Genomic DNA, 16,059 nt, shown 5'->3' with positions numbered 1-16,059 from the left:
TTTGACAGACCACTTAATCCCAGACTTAATCCGGGGGACGTTTTATTTATAATGGCAGACTTCCTGTGATTATCTGTGCTCCTGCATTCATCCGAGTGTGTGGAAATGTCTATTTAAGGTCACATCACTTAGTTTCCGTGTTTGCCTCTGAGGTCAGACCTAAATTAGCTAAAAGGCTTGAGCCTCCTGCAAAATGATCCAAAGCCAGTGTGTTTGTGTGTTCAAACTGTTAATGAAGGGGTTTTGTAGCAGAGCAGCTTTTGCTTTATTTAGCCAAGATTTAAATAGATTGTGGCCCATGAGTTGGCTGCTGTCATTCTGGAATCCTTCCTGCTGCAGCTCCTTTCTACGCTGATGTCTGCTGACTCCATACAGTTTGGGTTTTTATTTATCCTCCTTTCTAAACCAGGCGTCGGCCCTTCAAGGTCTGATCCCAAAGGTCATCAGAATACACATGTTCAGAATAACACAATGTAATGTACACAAATGGGATGTTGGTCTTTCTGGTCCCTTTGATAGTACGTGTCAGTGATGGATGGCGTTTAGGGCTTGAGATGTCATGAAGGGCATTTTTAGAGATGAGAAAATCAATAAGCAGCAGTGTCTGCAACATACAGCGGTCTGCAGCGGCCACAGAACGCTAGGAAGAATCCCAGCAGAGCCATCAGATCTTTGGCTAATAACTGCATAAGCCAACTGCTTCTTTTTGCTTTCTTTGTTTATTTTTTAATTTATTTGTATCATACAGAAAAGAAACAGGAGGGTGGAGGAATGAAGAGAATGAGGGACAAGCAGCAGATCCATGCAGCGGGTTGGACTCGAGCCCAGAGCTGCTGCAGTGAGGATCTGAAGCCACAGTGCATGGAACTATAATGCATTTTAACTTTTTGTTTAAGGTTTTTGCTTATAGAAAGCAAAAATCTGACTGCAGGGCATTAAATAGTTTCCTTTTTTTCATTTTCACAACAGTTCTAGGTTTAGCTTTAACCTTAGTGACCAATGGCAGAATGGGATGTAACATGGACTTCAGATTATGAGGTTGTTCAGCAGAAATTTTGAGCTATTATGTGAAATCTCAGCATACATACAGTATAACCTGACATCTATCTGCTCTATCTGATGTGTTTGAAATAAAAACAATTCTAATAATTTTATTTAATATGAATATATCAATCTGACCACAAGTTGTGTTCTTTGATGGAAATATTGTCTTTTGCTGCTAATGTTTGATATTTAGTGAATGTCTTCTTTCAGCAAATTTCACTTTAATCCTGGGGATAAACTGTTTTAAAAATTCTAAGTGGACAAATTAGTTTTTTATTTTATTCTCTCGTTTACATATTTTCATCAAATCATTGTATAATTTATGAATAAAATAAAAGTGCATTTATTTTCCTATGAACCTACAGCATATATCTATGTATTTTTTATTTGTTGATGTGTTTGTTTTTATTCTATTTCATGTGGTGAGTCCTCAGTGCATGTGATGTTAAGGACAGTGTTTTCTCACTTCCTTAATGATTCTCAGTCTTCAATTTAAATCATGATGCTGGGGTTACTGTTGTATTATTTTATTGCATTTTTATTCCTTTCATCCATAAAGCTCTTTGTGTTTCATCTCGTTGTATGATGGATGCTTTCAGGCTTCATTTGTCCCAACACTGAAGAACAAATGTTCTACTAAATCCATGTGATGTGTCCGGTATCCTGTCCACCCAGTTCACTCCCATTCAGTCCAGCTGAGACTCAGACTTCATCTCATGTGAGATAAGGCGTCGTGTAGCTGCAGCTCAGCACCAGCAATATGTTTTGTACAGTCAGTAAATTGGCCTTTTTATAACACGGTCACAGACAGGTCATTTGCTGCAGACAATAGACTTGTCATGGTCTCAGCTCGACTGCTGAGGTGTCACTTGTTTTGGTTCCTCAGCTGTTTGTTCTGTAGGAAATAAGCAGCAGAGCAGAGCTTCCTCGCCACACTCCTTTTTCCTCCTCCTCTCCTTACTGCCTTTTCTTTCTCCAATCACTGACATCTCTTCTTCATTCCCTCGTTCACGTCTCCTCTCGCCCTTTATCTCCACCTTTTATCTCCTGCCATCGTTACTGTTCTCTCTTATTCTTCATCATTTCGCTCGTTCTTTCTTCGCTGAGGAGCCAGATGTGTTCCTTTCTATGATTTATTCACATGCAGAGATTGGGACTGAGAGAGTCTGCTGCAGGCAGAATGCACTCTGCATGAATCCAAATGGTTGGGAACATTTCCTGCTGTCATTCCTTATGCAAATGAGTTTTTCTCATTCATATAAATCCTGTTTTTCAGTGTAGACATGACATACATTTCTCTACATTTGCCTCCTTATGCTTTAAAATAGATGAGAAAAACAGTGACCAGTGAAACTGAGGACATTGCCTTTATATATCCATACAAATCTTGCTCAGAATGATCACTTCTGTTTGATATCAAACCAATTTAGCCAGGACAAATCGAATCAGCGACGCAGTGATGCTCAGTGTTTTGTGCAGAATTACAGCCTCTGTCTTTGCACTTGCACACAGTGGAAACAACTCTCTGCTGTTCATCGTCCTGGAGTTAAATATTTTAAAGGAATGTCACACTGCAGCCATTTGAACGCTCAAGATCTCTCAGGGTGTAACTAATATGCTTTAAGAGGCCCAGATGAATCAGCTTGCAATGCTCACATTCTTTAAGTGTTTTTGGAAGGAAATTTAATCTCAAACGTTACTCACTGACTGAAAGGAGCTACATGTAGCTACATGTAGTTGTGAAGGTGATAAACTGTTCAGAAACCTTCATCCAGTTTTAAATTTGATAGAAGTTTTGTCAGTAGAATGCGTTTAGATTGAGACAATAACCATGTTCATGTGTCTGGTCCAATCGAGTCAACCTCAAATATGCTGTAAATGACTCATGATGTTGTTTTGAAATATAAAAATGTGTGGCCTGTAATATGATGGGAAAGTCCATCAGTTTAAAGGTGGCAACCAGACTTTACATAGAAGACCAAAATTTGTTCCCACTGATGGACAAAACACTTTCAGTCTCAAGTTTTTCAGTTTACTTGCAGCTTTCACTCACTGTCTGGTTTGGGCTGAGCCCAAATCTTCGTGGTTAGGTTTAGGAACGTATCACATTTTGTTAGACACTTTTAATGTTTGGCACTGAAATTAATTAGTTAGGGTTTACTGATTTGGGTTAAATACGACTGTCTCACGACACGTTTGAAGCTTCTCCTCCATTGTCTGGGTCGCCTCATCTAATATGTGATTGGTTGGCTAAAAGGAAATGAGAGTGAAGCTGTAAACTATATGACAAAGACACACTCACACACATACACACAGACACACAGTTGTGGGAAAAATGATTAGACCACCCTTGTTTTCTTCAATTTCTTGGACAAATATAATAACAACAAAAACAAAAATAGCTCATAAGAGTTTAATTTCAGAGCTGATATCAAGCATTTTCCTTGGTTTTCTTGATAATAACCAAAATCACTTCAGTTCTTCCATCAGTAGCTTTGGCATTGTTCTGCCAACAACAGCGTTTAGGATTCCAAGTTTCCTTTTCTGTCTGTTTTAGTCCCATGATCCACACAGGAGTTAATACTGATTCATAATCATTGTTTTTTGACGACTGCAGCCATGCGTCTCGGCATGCACACCACCAGCTTCTGACATTGGTTTGCTGTCACAGCAGCCCATTCCTGTTGCACAAATTCAAACTAATTGGCATTGTTTTGGGGCTTGTGATTCTCCATTTTGCGTTTGATGATTTTTCCACAGGTTTTCATTTGGATTTAGATCTGATGATTGGGCAGGCCAAGGGGTGATTCCAATGTTCTGACCCTCTATCCAGGCTTTAACTGACCTTGCAATGTGGTAAGGGGCATTGTCTTGTTGGAAAATCCAGTCACTGGAAGTAGGAAAGAGTTTTCCAGCTGATGGAAGAAGACTGAACAACTTTTCAAGAGTAGCCCTGTACATGACCTTTTTCATTGGCCCTGTTCCATCCAGACTGAAACAACCCCAAATGGTCACTGATCGACCCCCATGTTTTACTGTAGGGGCAAACAGTCTGGTTCGTAGCTTCTCCAAGCTTCTCTAGACTTCCTCCTAACTGGTAAGATGGCTGGAGTGGGCATCAACTGAAAATTGGATTTGTAAAATCACACATGTAAAAGCCCTCGCTTAACTAAAAGCCTGCTTGTATACAAAAGTTTTCAGGTGCTTTTCAAAGAAATCAGCTGAGTCTAGGCATCATAAGGAGACAAGCAGCGCATTCCACAGTCTGGGTGCTACTGCCTGAAAGGATCGGTCACCTCTTGTCCTAAAATGCGTGCGGGGAACAGACAATCTCTGACCTGAGGACCTCAGTGCACGAGCCGGTACATGAGGAAGAACAAGGTCAGAGATGTATGAGGGAGCTTAATTTTGGAGAGCTCAAAAAGTAAGGACCAAAATTTTAAAATGAATTCTAAAATGAATGGGTAACTAGTGGAGGGACGCCAAGACAGGAGTAATATGCACTCTTTTGTGAGTGTGAGTTAAAAGCCGAGCAGCAGCATTCTGTCCAGATTGAAGATGCCCAACCTCCTTTTTGGTGAAAAGGTTGTTGCAAAAATCCAACCTAGAAGAAATTAAATTTCTAGTCCAACTTTTGACACTAGAGCTCTTAATTTGGCAATGTTCCTGAGGTGAAAGAAACAAATCTTTGTTAGTTGCTTTGAATGTTGATTCAGAGACATTGCTGAGTCAAACATGACCCCTAAATTCCTGAGCGTAGGTTGAACAAATTAGCCTAAGTCTCCAATTCAGGAGCTGTTCTTTCAGGTGCAACTATTAAAATTTGTGTTTGAGCAGAATTAAGCTGCAAGTAATTGTCCACCAACCATTGCTTGATGCTGGTCAAGCAGTCGGTTAATGAGGACAGTTTATAAAGCTCAGTAGCTTTAAAAGAACAGTAAAGCTGGATGTCATCCGCAAAAAATGGTAGGAGACATCTCTGAACTGCCTGATTATGTCACCAAGAGGGAGAATATACAGGAGGAATAGAATAGGCCCTAGCACTGAGCCCTGCGGTACCCCACATGATAATGTCGCAGTGTCAGACAGAATCTGGTTCACGCAAACACTAAAAGTTCTGTTTGACAGATACAAAGAGAACCACTTTAAAACCAAACCAGACAACCCAACCAGATCATGGAGTCTGTTGATCAGAATAGAATGATCTACAGTGTCGAAAGCAGATGACAGATCCAATAAGGCCAGGACTGTACAATCTCCCGAGTCAGCTGACATCATAATATCACTTGAGACTTTCAGCAATGCCGTTTTAGTAGAATGTTTTTTTTGCAGAAACCAGATTGAAATTTGTCAAAGATGTCATGATCTTGTAAAAAATCTGTCAGTTGCTCTACTAAAGCTTTTTCTAAAATTGTTTGCCAAGAACGGAAGCTTAGAGATAGGCCTATAATTCTTAGGATGTGATGGGTCCAAACTTGACTTCTTAAGTATTGGTTCAACAACAGCATGTTTAAAAAAGCAGGGAACCACACCAGTTGAGAGAGAAACGTAAAACAATTCAACAACACAGGGGCCAATATGCTTAAAAGCTTTTTTTAAGCAGAACAGTTGGGATAATGTCAGAAGCACAGCAGGAGGGCTTAAACCACCTGCTGAACCAAGAGGGCTGTAGATTAATACACAATTAAACACATCAGACACGCCAATCTTTATCATATGTGACTCAAAAGAAGAGGAATTTACAGAGTTCATTTCTCTGCACAAGAATATGTCATGATTTACAACCACTAGCCCACCACCACCGTATGCAAAACGGGGCCTCCCAAAGACTGAACAGCCGACAGGAGAGAGCTCGTTCAGGTGAAAAAACTCCCCTTCCCTTTGCCACATTTCAGTAAAAAAACAAAGAATCCAAATTCTCTCTGGTGAAAAGCTTGCAGAGCAAGAGGGATTTGTTAGCGATGGAACGTGTGTTGAGCAAAGCGATCTGAATCCCTGGTGGCGAGCCGGTGACACAAACAGCTGACTGGAGAGGAATTGTTAACAAACACTTGTTGCGCTCACGTGAACTTCAGCTGCGCCAAGCGGTCCGTCGGAGGCCAGAGACGTCAGGCACAACCACTGATGACAGGTCCGCGGTTCCACCTGGAACACACTGGTATTGAGGAAGCTCCCCTCCAACAGGAGGGGGAACAGAGGAGTGGTGTCCCCCGCATTGTGGAGGGGAACCAACCGCAAACACTGGGTCCGGTCTCTCCAGGAAAAATGATCACCCATCCAGGAAGATCTCCTCGCTTTAACTTGTCGGCCGGCTCTGCAGCCCCTCCTCCTCGACCTCTTTTTGAGATTACTGGGGCCCCAGGTGGTGAAGCCAGTACTCAGGTGAGGAGGAGGGCACTCAAGCGGGGCGAAAAAGTTTGTCTGAAGCTTTCCCAGCTATCAAAAAGACTTTCCATAGAGGCCTTAATGTTCAATAAAGTATGACAATCATAAATCCAAACAGCAGAAACATGGCAGTTAAGCGATAGGGCTGATATGAGGACAAATAACACAAACACAGATCACAAAAACTGACAAAAATGCTAAGCAGCAGCGGTTGTACCAAACACAGGCGCCATGTAAGCAGGAAACCACTCTAGGCCTTTGCATGTGCAGTGCTGCTTATGACATGAAATGGCATCTTATACACACTGGGCATACAACCAGTGGTGTAGTGGTCCCTGGAGAAGTGGGTATACTCTTAATTTTCACCTTTTTTTTAATTAGTCCAGAAAAAACGCCCTGTTTTAGAAACAGTGACATAGAAGACTACTCTATTCAATTTATTCAGTCATTTCTACTTGCCCACTATTATAAAATTATCATGACTTGATTAGGAGCAGTTTGTAGTTATTACTGGTCACACAAGCAAACTAATGTAACATGTATTTATCATGAGGCAAACATGGTGTTTCAGTTACTTTAGAACCTTTATTTAAATAAAATACTTCAAATATGAAGTTGACAGTGCATCCTTGTTCATATTTCATCATGAATAAAACATCAATATTGTTTTAGGTCGAATCTTAAACTACCTATCCCCATTCTTGTGTTTTTAAAATCAACTACCAGCGTAGAGGTTTTCCCACATTATCTCAATCTAGCTAGCTTCAGACTTACGTTAGAATAACGTTAGCCTTTCAAAACGTTAGTCAGACTTGGCCCGACACTCAGTTTAACTCGTTGCGCTTCAGTTACGCTTCAGTGTTCTGCCCGCGGTACACTTTGAGATCTGCATAAGCAATTTGCTAAATGTCTGAAACTGCAAACGCGATTATACAAACACTACATGCCGATGGAAAGCTTAGATTCTCATGAATCTGCCGGTATAAACCACTTTCAGATGTGATTACCACAGTGGGTAATATAAACACATTTGTCCGACAAAAAACGAATATCCATCCATCCGTTCTCTATACACGGCTTCAACGTACACAGCGCGACTCACATTTCCGGGTTCATTATTACACACAGATGAAAATATTCCACAAAAAACGGCCATAATCCAACCTTGGACATCCAGACAAAACAAGCCAGTAAACTATTTTGTCCAAAACATGTCTTGAAAACGGTATATACTCCACGAATAGGTCGTTTTCAAGGAAATGCACCTCGCGATGCACGTCCAATATTCCCTGTATTTCTCGTCATATTTTTATTTACAAATAGAATATTAGCGATTTTTTTTGTACTGAAAATGGCTGGAATTGACTGCAGCTTTAACCACTGGCGACAAAATATCCTCTCCTTGAAATGTGCAGTCATGTTGCCAGTAGTTTAAAACAATGATTCATTTGGAAACCACCTTAAAACTTACCTGAGAATTGTATCGTCCATGAAAGTAGGTTCGCTCGATACGTACCACTCACTTGAAAGGTGTTTATTCTGACTTTCTCACATTTCCGTGCATCTTTCAAGCAGACCTGTCAATCAACTGGAGTGCCACAGAGGTGTTAGCAAAATTTTCCTCTGTATGACCCGCCCTACTCTGCCTCTGATTGGCTCATCCCTAAAGTTAACCAATCGAATCAGTGAAGATAGCATGTACCAGCCAATTATAGGCAGAGGAGGGTTGTTCATGGCTTCATCATCGGGCTACCTGGCACACAGATATTACTGAATGATGCGCACCAGGGAGCATTAGAAGTGGGTATACGCAATGCTAACTGAAAAATAAGTGGGTATACGCCGTATACCGCCGTATACCCTGGACTACACCACTGCATACAACTAAGCTGAAGCATGCCAAATGGGACATTAAAAGTATTATGGAATAAGCTGCATTTTTTGTTGGGTTCATTGTGTTCTTGAACTGTCCTCATTTTTCCTCCTCTGCTAATAAAAAATTGTAAAGTTTGGGTTTCGTCAATAAATTCCTGTGGCTCTCACCATACTGATGAAAAAGTGGTTTTAAAATGCTATTTTTATCAATATAATAGAATACAAGCCGACAGTTCAGAGTGCTCTTGATGTCTTAACAGCTTCTGCAGCATTTTGAAGTGAAGACAAAGTGTCATAGAAGCAGAGTGATGATCTGTCTGACTAATCTGATATGTGATTATAAGAGAAAGAAAAAATCAAAGGAAGAGGAAACTGATAAGTGTGGTTCATTTTAATGATGAATAGAAGACAAATGAACAACGATTTCTTGTGATTATTCAGTAAATAAAGCTGTGATGCAATAAGCAGAAAATATAAACTAATATTTCAGTGTGAAGCATTTTTACTGTCTCCTCATGTTGAAATAAAAGTGGATGTTTGGGTCGACTTCTGACATCTGAGCATCTCGTCACCTCCAGTGAAAAGCTTGCTGAGAACTGAGGAGGCAAAAGCCAGTGTCAAGAATAATTGCCCCTTTAGGGGACGAATCCTCAATTCTAAAAATGCTTTTTCAAGCTTTATACATTTCAGCTTGACATAGGGACTCCAGCAGTTCTCATCATTTAGGTGATCCACAGAGTCATACTAAGACGAATGTGAATCAGCCAGAATCACACACTCTGTCACCTCGTTCAGGGAAAAATATGATCCCGAGAGGAGAGAAGAGACGTTCCAGTTAGAAGAACAGTAAAATGATTTCCATTGTAATGTATTTGTCCTTGAATGACCATTTGTTTGAATATTATGGTGTAGAGTAAACATGCTTAGGTGAATGAGTAGTGTTTATGGCTGCATTGACCTTCCAGAGGAGCTAAGGGCAAACAGTTGTTGTTGGGCTTCTACTGACAGCGTCATTGTTCCCTTGGGTGTCCTAGAAAACTAGCCTAGCTGCACTAGACAACCCACGGCAACGAATTTAATTCTCTGCCAGGGTGGGTCTAGTTACCCGTCATAAGGCTCGAGGCTGGATTCTCCTAAAACTGGCCGGACGATTCACCATGAAGTGTAGAGTCAGAAGGCGGGCGTAACTAAGTGACAACAGAGGCGCGACGATTCTGACAGAAACAACTGGGAACAACTAGCCTAGCCACGCTAGACAACCCACGGCAACGAATTTAATTCTCTGCCAGGGTCGACAACAAAAACAACAACAGTCGTTGAGCTCCATTAGCACCGACTCTGAATAATCTTTCTGTTAACATGTCTGTAATATACTTGAGCTTCACCCATTGACTGTATAAATAAGGCTTCACCGAACTACCGCATCCTCTGATTTCCGGCGCTCTAGGAGCCTATTCGTTGCGCTGATTGGTTGTATACCTACCCAATTGCTTGCAGAGTGATTTGATAGACAACCTTTTAGCCCGCCTCCCTCCCTGTCGAGCGTGCCTAGACCCTTGTGTCTTCAGAGCATGGGTCTAGCGCGGCTAGGCTACTAGAAAACAACTCTAGCTGAAATGATTCATTGATTACTTGAAGAATCTTCTGACAAACTATCAATTAGTTATGATTTTGGTATCTCTTTAGTCTAATGTACTCATGATAGCTTGTTTATTAAGTATCCACATAAAAATATGAATATTCACCAAGTCATTCATGTTAATTTCTCAACATTTTGCTGACTCAACCATCTAATAAGCTGTAAAGAACAGCAGTAGAACTGTTAGACACACTGAAATGCCTCACCTTACAGATTTTCTCATAAAATAATAGTCTTGTCTGATGCAAAGCAGGTCTTCAAGCAAGATTTTGACTCTCTCTAAGCAGAAAGCTCCAACGTGGAGGAACTGTAAGAGTTGTTGACCGCAGTGGTGCAAATCTCTAAAAAATATGAAAATAATCAATGCATATATGCCTAAATAGGAGGTCTGTGCCCCCTGTGAAGTTATTAATTGAAAGTCAAATCAAATTTGGTCAGAATAATATTTATATGTATCTATTTAATTTATTTCAAATTTCAGGAAATTGCTAATGGCAATGAAATAAAACTCTGCATATTCCATTTGCAAAACAAGACAAACTGCAGTAAATCAAACAAATAATAACAGTTTAAGTTAGCTTGTGATGCCAACAGCATGATTTTCTTGCTTGTTTTAACAACAGATCTTTACATTTCTACCCAGCAGTTGCAGCATTTTCAAGTTGTAGTGATCGCTGTCAGAATTACATTCATTCAGTTTTTACTCAGTTACCACCCACAATAATCCAGTGATCCAATCCCAACTGCTCACAATCAACCTCCAGGAAAGCTTATTAGAGCAAGTCTTAGAGACACTGGTGTTTGGGTAAGTTTTACCTCAGCATATAAGTTGACATTATTAAAAGAAGCCTCTTTAGCTGTCAGTGTCAGCAACAGGAATATATGTGGAGTGAGCATGTGGAGCCACTGACTGACGGTCCATGTTACTGAGTATCAGGTGTAAGTCCTGCAAATACTGTCACTGTTGAGTTGTACGTACTGCACTGAGATATTTGATTTCGTGGTTTGGTGTTAAGAGATCTGCAGTATAATCTTTCCACCCATCCCTATTGCTTGCTGTTTTGTTTTAGTAAATCCACTTTCTAGATGATTATTTGAGTTGTGGTTGTCTGTTTGTTTGAGCATTGTTGTTTTGTTTTTGTGCCTAAATCCATTTGCTGTCTGCACACTGACCTAGTTTTGACAGTTTTTTTTCTAATTGTCTTATTTGTCAGACTCTGATTGGCACCGCTCATTAGTAATCACTGTCAAACCTGCTTCAAAGCTATCCTTTTTCTTTTGTTGTGCCGCCTTTTCTCTCCTCTCTTGTCCTGGTCTTTGTATGTGATTCTCTGTATTGTAGTGGTCAGATCTATTTTTTTCTGAGGTGGTAGCATCACGTTGTGGCGTCTTTATTTCAGTTGGCCAAAGGTGTCAGTCATCTAGGCTTCAGGATAAATCTGTGTCAGCACTGTCAGATCATTGAGCCTCTCCTGGTCCTTGGTGTACTTGAGCCAAATAACAGAAGAACTCTAAATGATCTCTCAAAGGGCGCGATTACTGAGTGGGAAGGTAAGAGCTAGCTGTAAGATGGCCTTCAATGATGGAAATGTTATTGGATCAAGGAGCTCCAACACACCGAGAGTGTCTGAGATGACGTCTGGTCTCCCACTGCTACATATCTCTTCACCACCATGACATCCTCTGGGACTAGTTGGAGGTTCTATGAATGAATATGATGTACTAAAAGCTGTTGTGCGAAACATTCAGTAAACAACATTTGAATGTGAATCAAAAATAAATAGTCATTATTTGCTGATATTTGAAAGAAAGAGTCTTTATATTAGAGTCGAACCAAGATCAGATCTGAAAAGCTCTCTGAAAAATGAATAGAAGTTGCAAATGAAACCCTCCTGGCCTCAGAAAGGCCAGGTTCAGGTCACATGTACAGCAGTGCACACTTTGGATTGTTTTTCAATGAAACAAACCTTCACCCCTCAAACTGACCCACTGCTGCACTGCCGTGTGTTTGGGTCACAATTTTCAGGTTCGAAATGTCACAAGAATGTGACTGTGTTTGTGATCAGCATCGTAGATATCCAGCTTATTCCAGCAAAGACACGCTTTCTTTAGTGTTCCCTTTATGGTGAACAGAACACACACATACAATACGTTGTTCTGCATGTTTATCCTGCCCTTCAACTGCCATTCCTGCACACATCTTTGGTTCTTGACTACCTGAATTATCTGACATCCAATAGGAAGGCAAGAGCTTTGTAGTACTGACAGCAGCTTAATATCTTCACAGTAAATGGTCAAACTTTTGCTGCAGTTGCTTATGTTCAATCACATTAGCTTGGCTTTCATTTCTTACAAAGTGACCACAAAAAGAGCAGCTTACAGGGGGGGAGCTACGTCACTGTGGACCTTGCTTTCTTCATAGGCCATCTATAGCATACCTAGTGGACTGCAGTCTTCTCATGGACGTGAAATGAACACAGGGACCCTTTCCAGTTGGTGAAATCAGAAGATTCCAGACAGTCAGAGGGGGAATTGTTGGCGAATTCAGTATTCCAAATAAAAGCACTGCAGAAGCTTCTCTTCTGACGCCCAGTGACTGGAGAGAAACTGGATTTTATTTACCTGGTTTGGACTCTTTCTTTCCTAAATCTGTCTCAATAGAGTCTCCCCTGTCTCCACCTCATGTCTCCTTCCTTTACTTATCGAAGCAGCACGTTTTAACCCTCTACCTTTATCCTTTTATTTACTAAATTTACTCCAACAGCGGCTTCATTTCACTATTCTATCAGCTTTTACAGTGTGTTTTTGCTAATGCTAACTGAATGTAAAGAAACTCTACCTATCTATCTATCTATCTATCTATCTATCTATCTATCTATCTATCTATCTATCTATCTATCTATATATATATATATATATATATATACATATATATATATATATATATAGATATATATATAGATATATATATAGATAGATAAATGTAGATATAGATATATCAAATTGAATTTTCCTTCAGGGATCAATAGTTATTCTATTCTATTCTATTCTATTCTATTCTATATGGACAGTATATATACCATTGTTTCAGGCAGATGTTGATTACACAAAGTGACAATGTGTAAATTGAGCTGTGATATCACTGTTTCTCAAACTCTCCTACTGACATGTTCATAAAGAAACACAGACACATACACATCTGTTTGAGTGACCTGAAATGCTGTTTGTGAGTTTAGAAAACTGTGTTGTATATGGAAATAATTTCTGCTGTCACAATTAAGTGTAAAAGTTACACTTAGTTAGCAGCTTTTTATGCAGTTTTTAACTATCTTCTGCTGGAACCAGGTGAATGTAAACCACATATTCCTGTTGTACACTGTGTTCATTCCTGCAGGTAGACAGGAGAGTCTGAACCTAATGCAAGTGCATCTGTCTGAAGGTATTTTTTTGGCATGAGCTTCAGTGATGCATGTTTTGTAGGATAGAATAATGAAGGAAATATGAGTAAAATAATACCATATGGCATTTTGCCTCATGCACATTACATGATACTGCTGTTTGTAGGATAACATACAAGTTGTTTTATTAAAAGCAGAAAGACTGAGCTTCAGGTTTTTTAGGAGGAACTGTCTGTCACTAACAGGTGTAGAAGCTGCATTAAATTGCATTGTTGAACTGAAGCCCACATCCCAGTTTGTGTTATCAGGATTACACAGCTCCTCCTGTGTGGTGGAAGCAGAGTGTAAACTGTGGAACTTGTACGACGATGTTAAGTGCAAAATATCAGATTTGAGCTGCGGGTGTAAAACTGAGCACGGCTCCTGTTTTCCTCTGTTATCCCACTCCAGTTTGTGCCTTCTGTTATCAGACAAGGCTCTACCCTATTTTAGGCTTCAGAGCCCCTGTGTCGCATCCCACAGGCTGTTAGAGCACATATGGCACTACAGAAACACTGCTGAGGGCGAGATTATCAATTCATCGCTTTGTTGCGAGGGCTTCCCTTCGGGACACATGACTTCCTCTCTTCTCTGCTCAGGTATACGTTTGAAAGAGGAAATCAGTCATGGAATAGATGGCTGGTCTGGGGCGGGGAGGTTAATAACTCATTGCTTTGTTAAACTGTCTTTTCACAGCTACTTTAGGAAAAGCCTGAAATCAGGTGGAGTCAGATGTGTTCACTTTCTAGATGATTGTAAAATCTTCACCGGGCCCCAACAGACTCCCGTTGGCAGTCAGCTGTGACAAGCAGGTATAATTATTAAACAGTTAACAGCAGGTGGGCTTATTGGCTTGGGTGCTTTCCACTATGAAAGGAACATGAGAGAAGGCCTATTTAAAAATCACTAAACCTCTGGGAAGATTCTCACAATGTGACTCATCCCCTGAGCTCTGAGGAGCTGGCTCAGAAATATAACTGGAGGGAAGGGCTGATAGTCAAGGGCTAAAATTGTTAAAGCCGCATTAGGTACAGTAAATTGCACACTGGCGGCTCCAAAATGGCAGAAAGACAACTATATTTCCTGTGTTAGCCAAATATTCATCAATTTAGTTTGGTGTCTTTGGTGGGATGAAAAATGGTTCTATTCCATACTGGAGTTGTAATCTGGAGGATCGGAGGAAAATCCTGGCAGGACTCTAGTGTTTCAGGCTGAAGACTGTATAATTTTAAACACACAAAGAGGGTTTGTTGAAGTCCACATCGGGCTAACAGAAGGAAAATCAATAAACAGACTATTATATCCTGTGTGCACTGACCATAGTTTGAACGAAGATATACAGTTATCAGGAAAAATTCTGAAATGTCACTTGTTGGATGCTTTTGTTAGTTTGTTTTGCATTAGTTTGTGATTTATTTCCATTTTCATCATGCTGAAGGTTTTAGCATGTCCTGCTCCACCAGTAGTTCCATCATAGAACTGCTATTGGTAGTGAAATTGTTTTATACACTGCAAAGCAACGCAAAGTAAAGTATTACTTTAGGATAACATGGTAGTAAATGTACCAACCACAAGCCATGTATAAAGACGGACCCAGCGACCATTGGTTTGTAGACTGTAGTTTTAATGGCATCAGTGCAGATTTTTAACGTTGTTATTTTGGTCTTTTGAAACCAGACACAACAATCAAATGGTGGATCTGACTGAAGGTTAAAAAAACATACCCTGCTTTACCATCTAATTTATCTTGCGTGGGGCAACAATTTATGGAATTAATTAAGTCTTAAAACAAGTGATTAAGACCATAATCTTATTAGGAAAATGTTAACTAAAGTAGCAAGTAAAACACTAAATTGACTCATTTTCTCATAGTCTTCCATACAGTGTTGAAGCCAGAGGAGCTGCCCCCTGCTGGTTGGAGGACAAAATACAAGTGTAAGGCTCTTTTGCATTGATGTCAGTTTTCATACTCCATGATTAACGTACAGTCCATGATACTAACCTCTGACCCTGTGAGACTAGTTTTAAAAGTTCCACATATGTGAGAATGCAAGGCTCCAGTATGGGCTGTATGACATAAGCTATATCAACATAACAAGTCCACGACACCCAAAATGTGCTGCATGAGTGTGCATGCACCAAATGCACATGTACACAACTGAGACCTCCAAGCTAACACCAGCAGACTTATGCTACAACTGGACAATGTTAAGGATAAACCAGTTCATGGATATGATGAGTTTACTCAACTTCTTCTCAGTCCACTGCAAGCCGAGCACAAACCTGAAAATGGTAACACCTCTGGTAACAAAAAATAAGTCAGCAATACGACACAAATTAAATAATTACAGTCTAGTGCTGTCACCAGTGCTGCTAAAGCATATGACCATAGTAATATGCAGTGATTAATCGTCCCCAGAACCCAAATTAACCCAAATTAGCCCAATCAGAATTCAGTTTATTGCTAAGGTCATTCATAAAAGGAGTTAGTGTGCTTGTATCCCAATCAGAAATATACAAAGTAAGAGAAATAGTGTCCAGAAGTTGGAGAAAAATATATTTAAGATTAAAATTAGCAGTAAACCCCTGCCTCTGATGATTCTTTGTTGTTATGGCTGCTTCCAATGTAAAAAGAATCAAATTCACCCAGCATCCATCCATCACTGAGAGTGTGCAATG

The sequence above is a fragment of the Acanthochromis polyacanthus genome, chromosome 10, assembly GCF_021347895.1.
Source record: "Acanthochromis polyacanthus isolate Apoly-LR-REF ecotype Palm Island chromosome 10, KAUST_Apoly_ChrSc, whole genome shotgun sequence".
Taxonomy (NCBI): Eukaryota; Metazoa; Chordata; class Actinopteri; family Pomacentridae; genus Acanthochromis; species Acanthochromis polyacanthus.
This window is presented reverse-complemented; position numbering follows the sequence as displayed.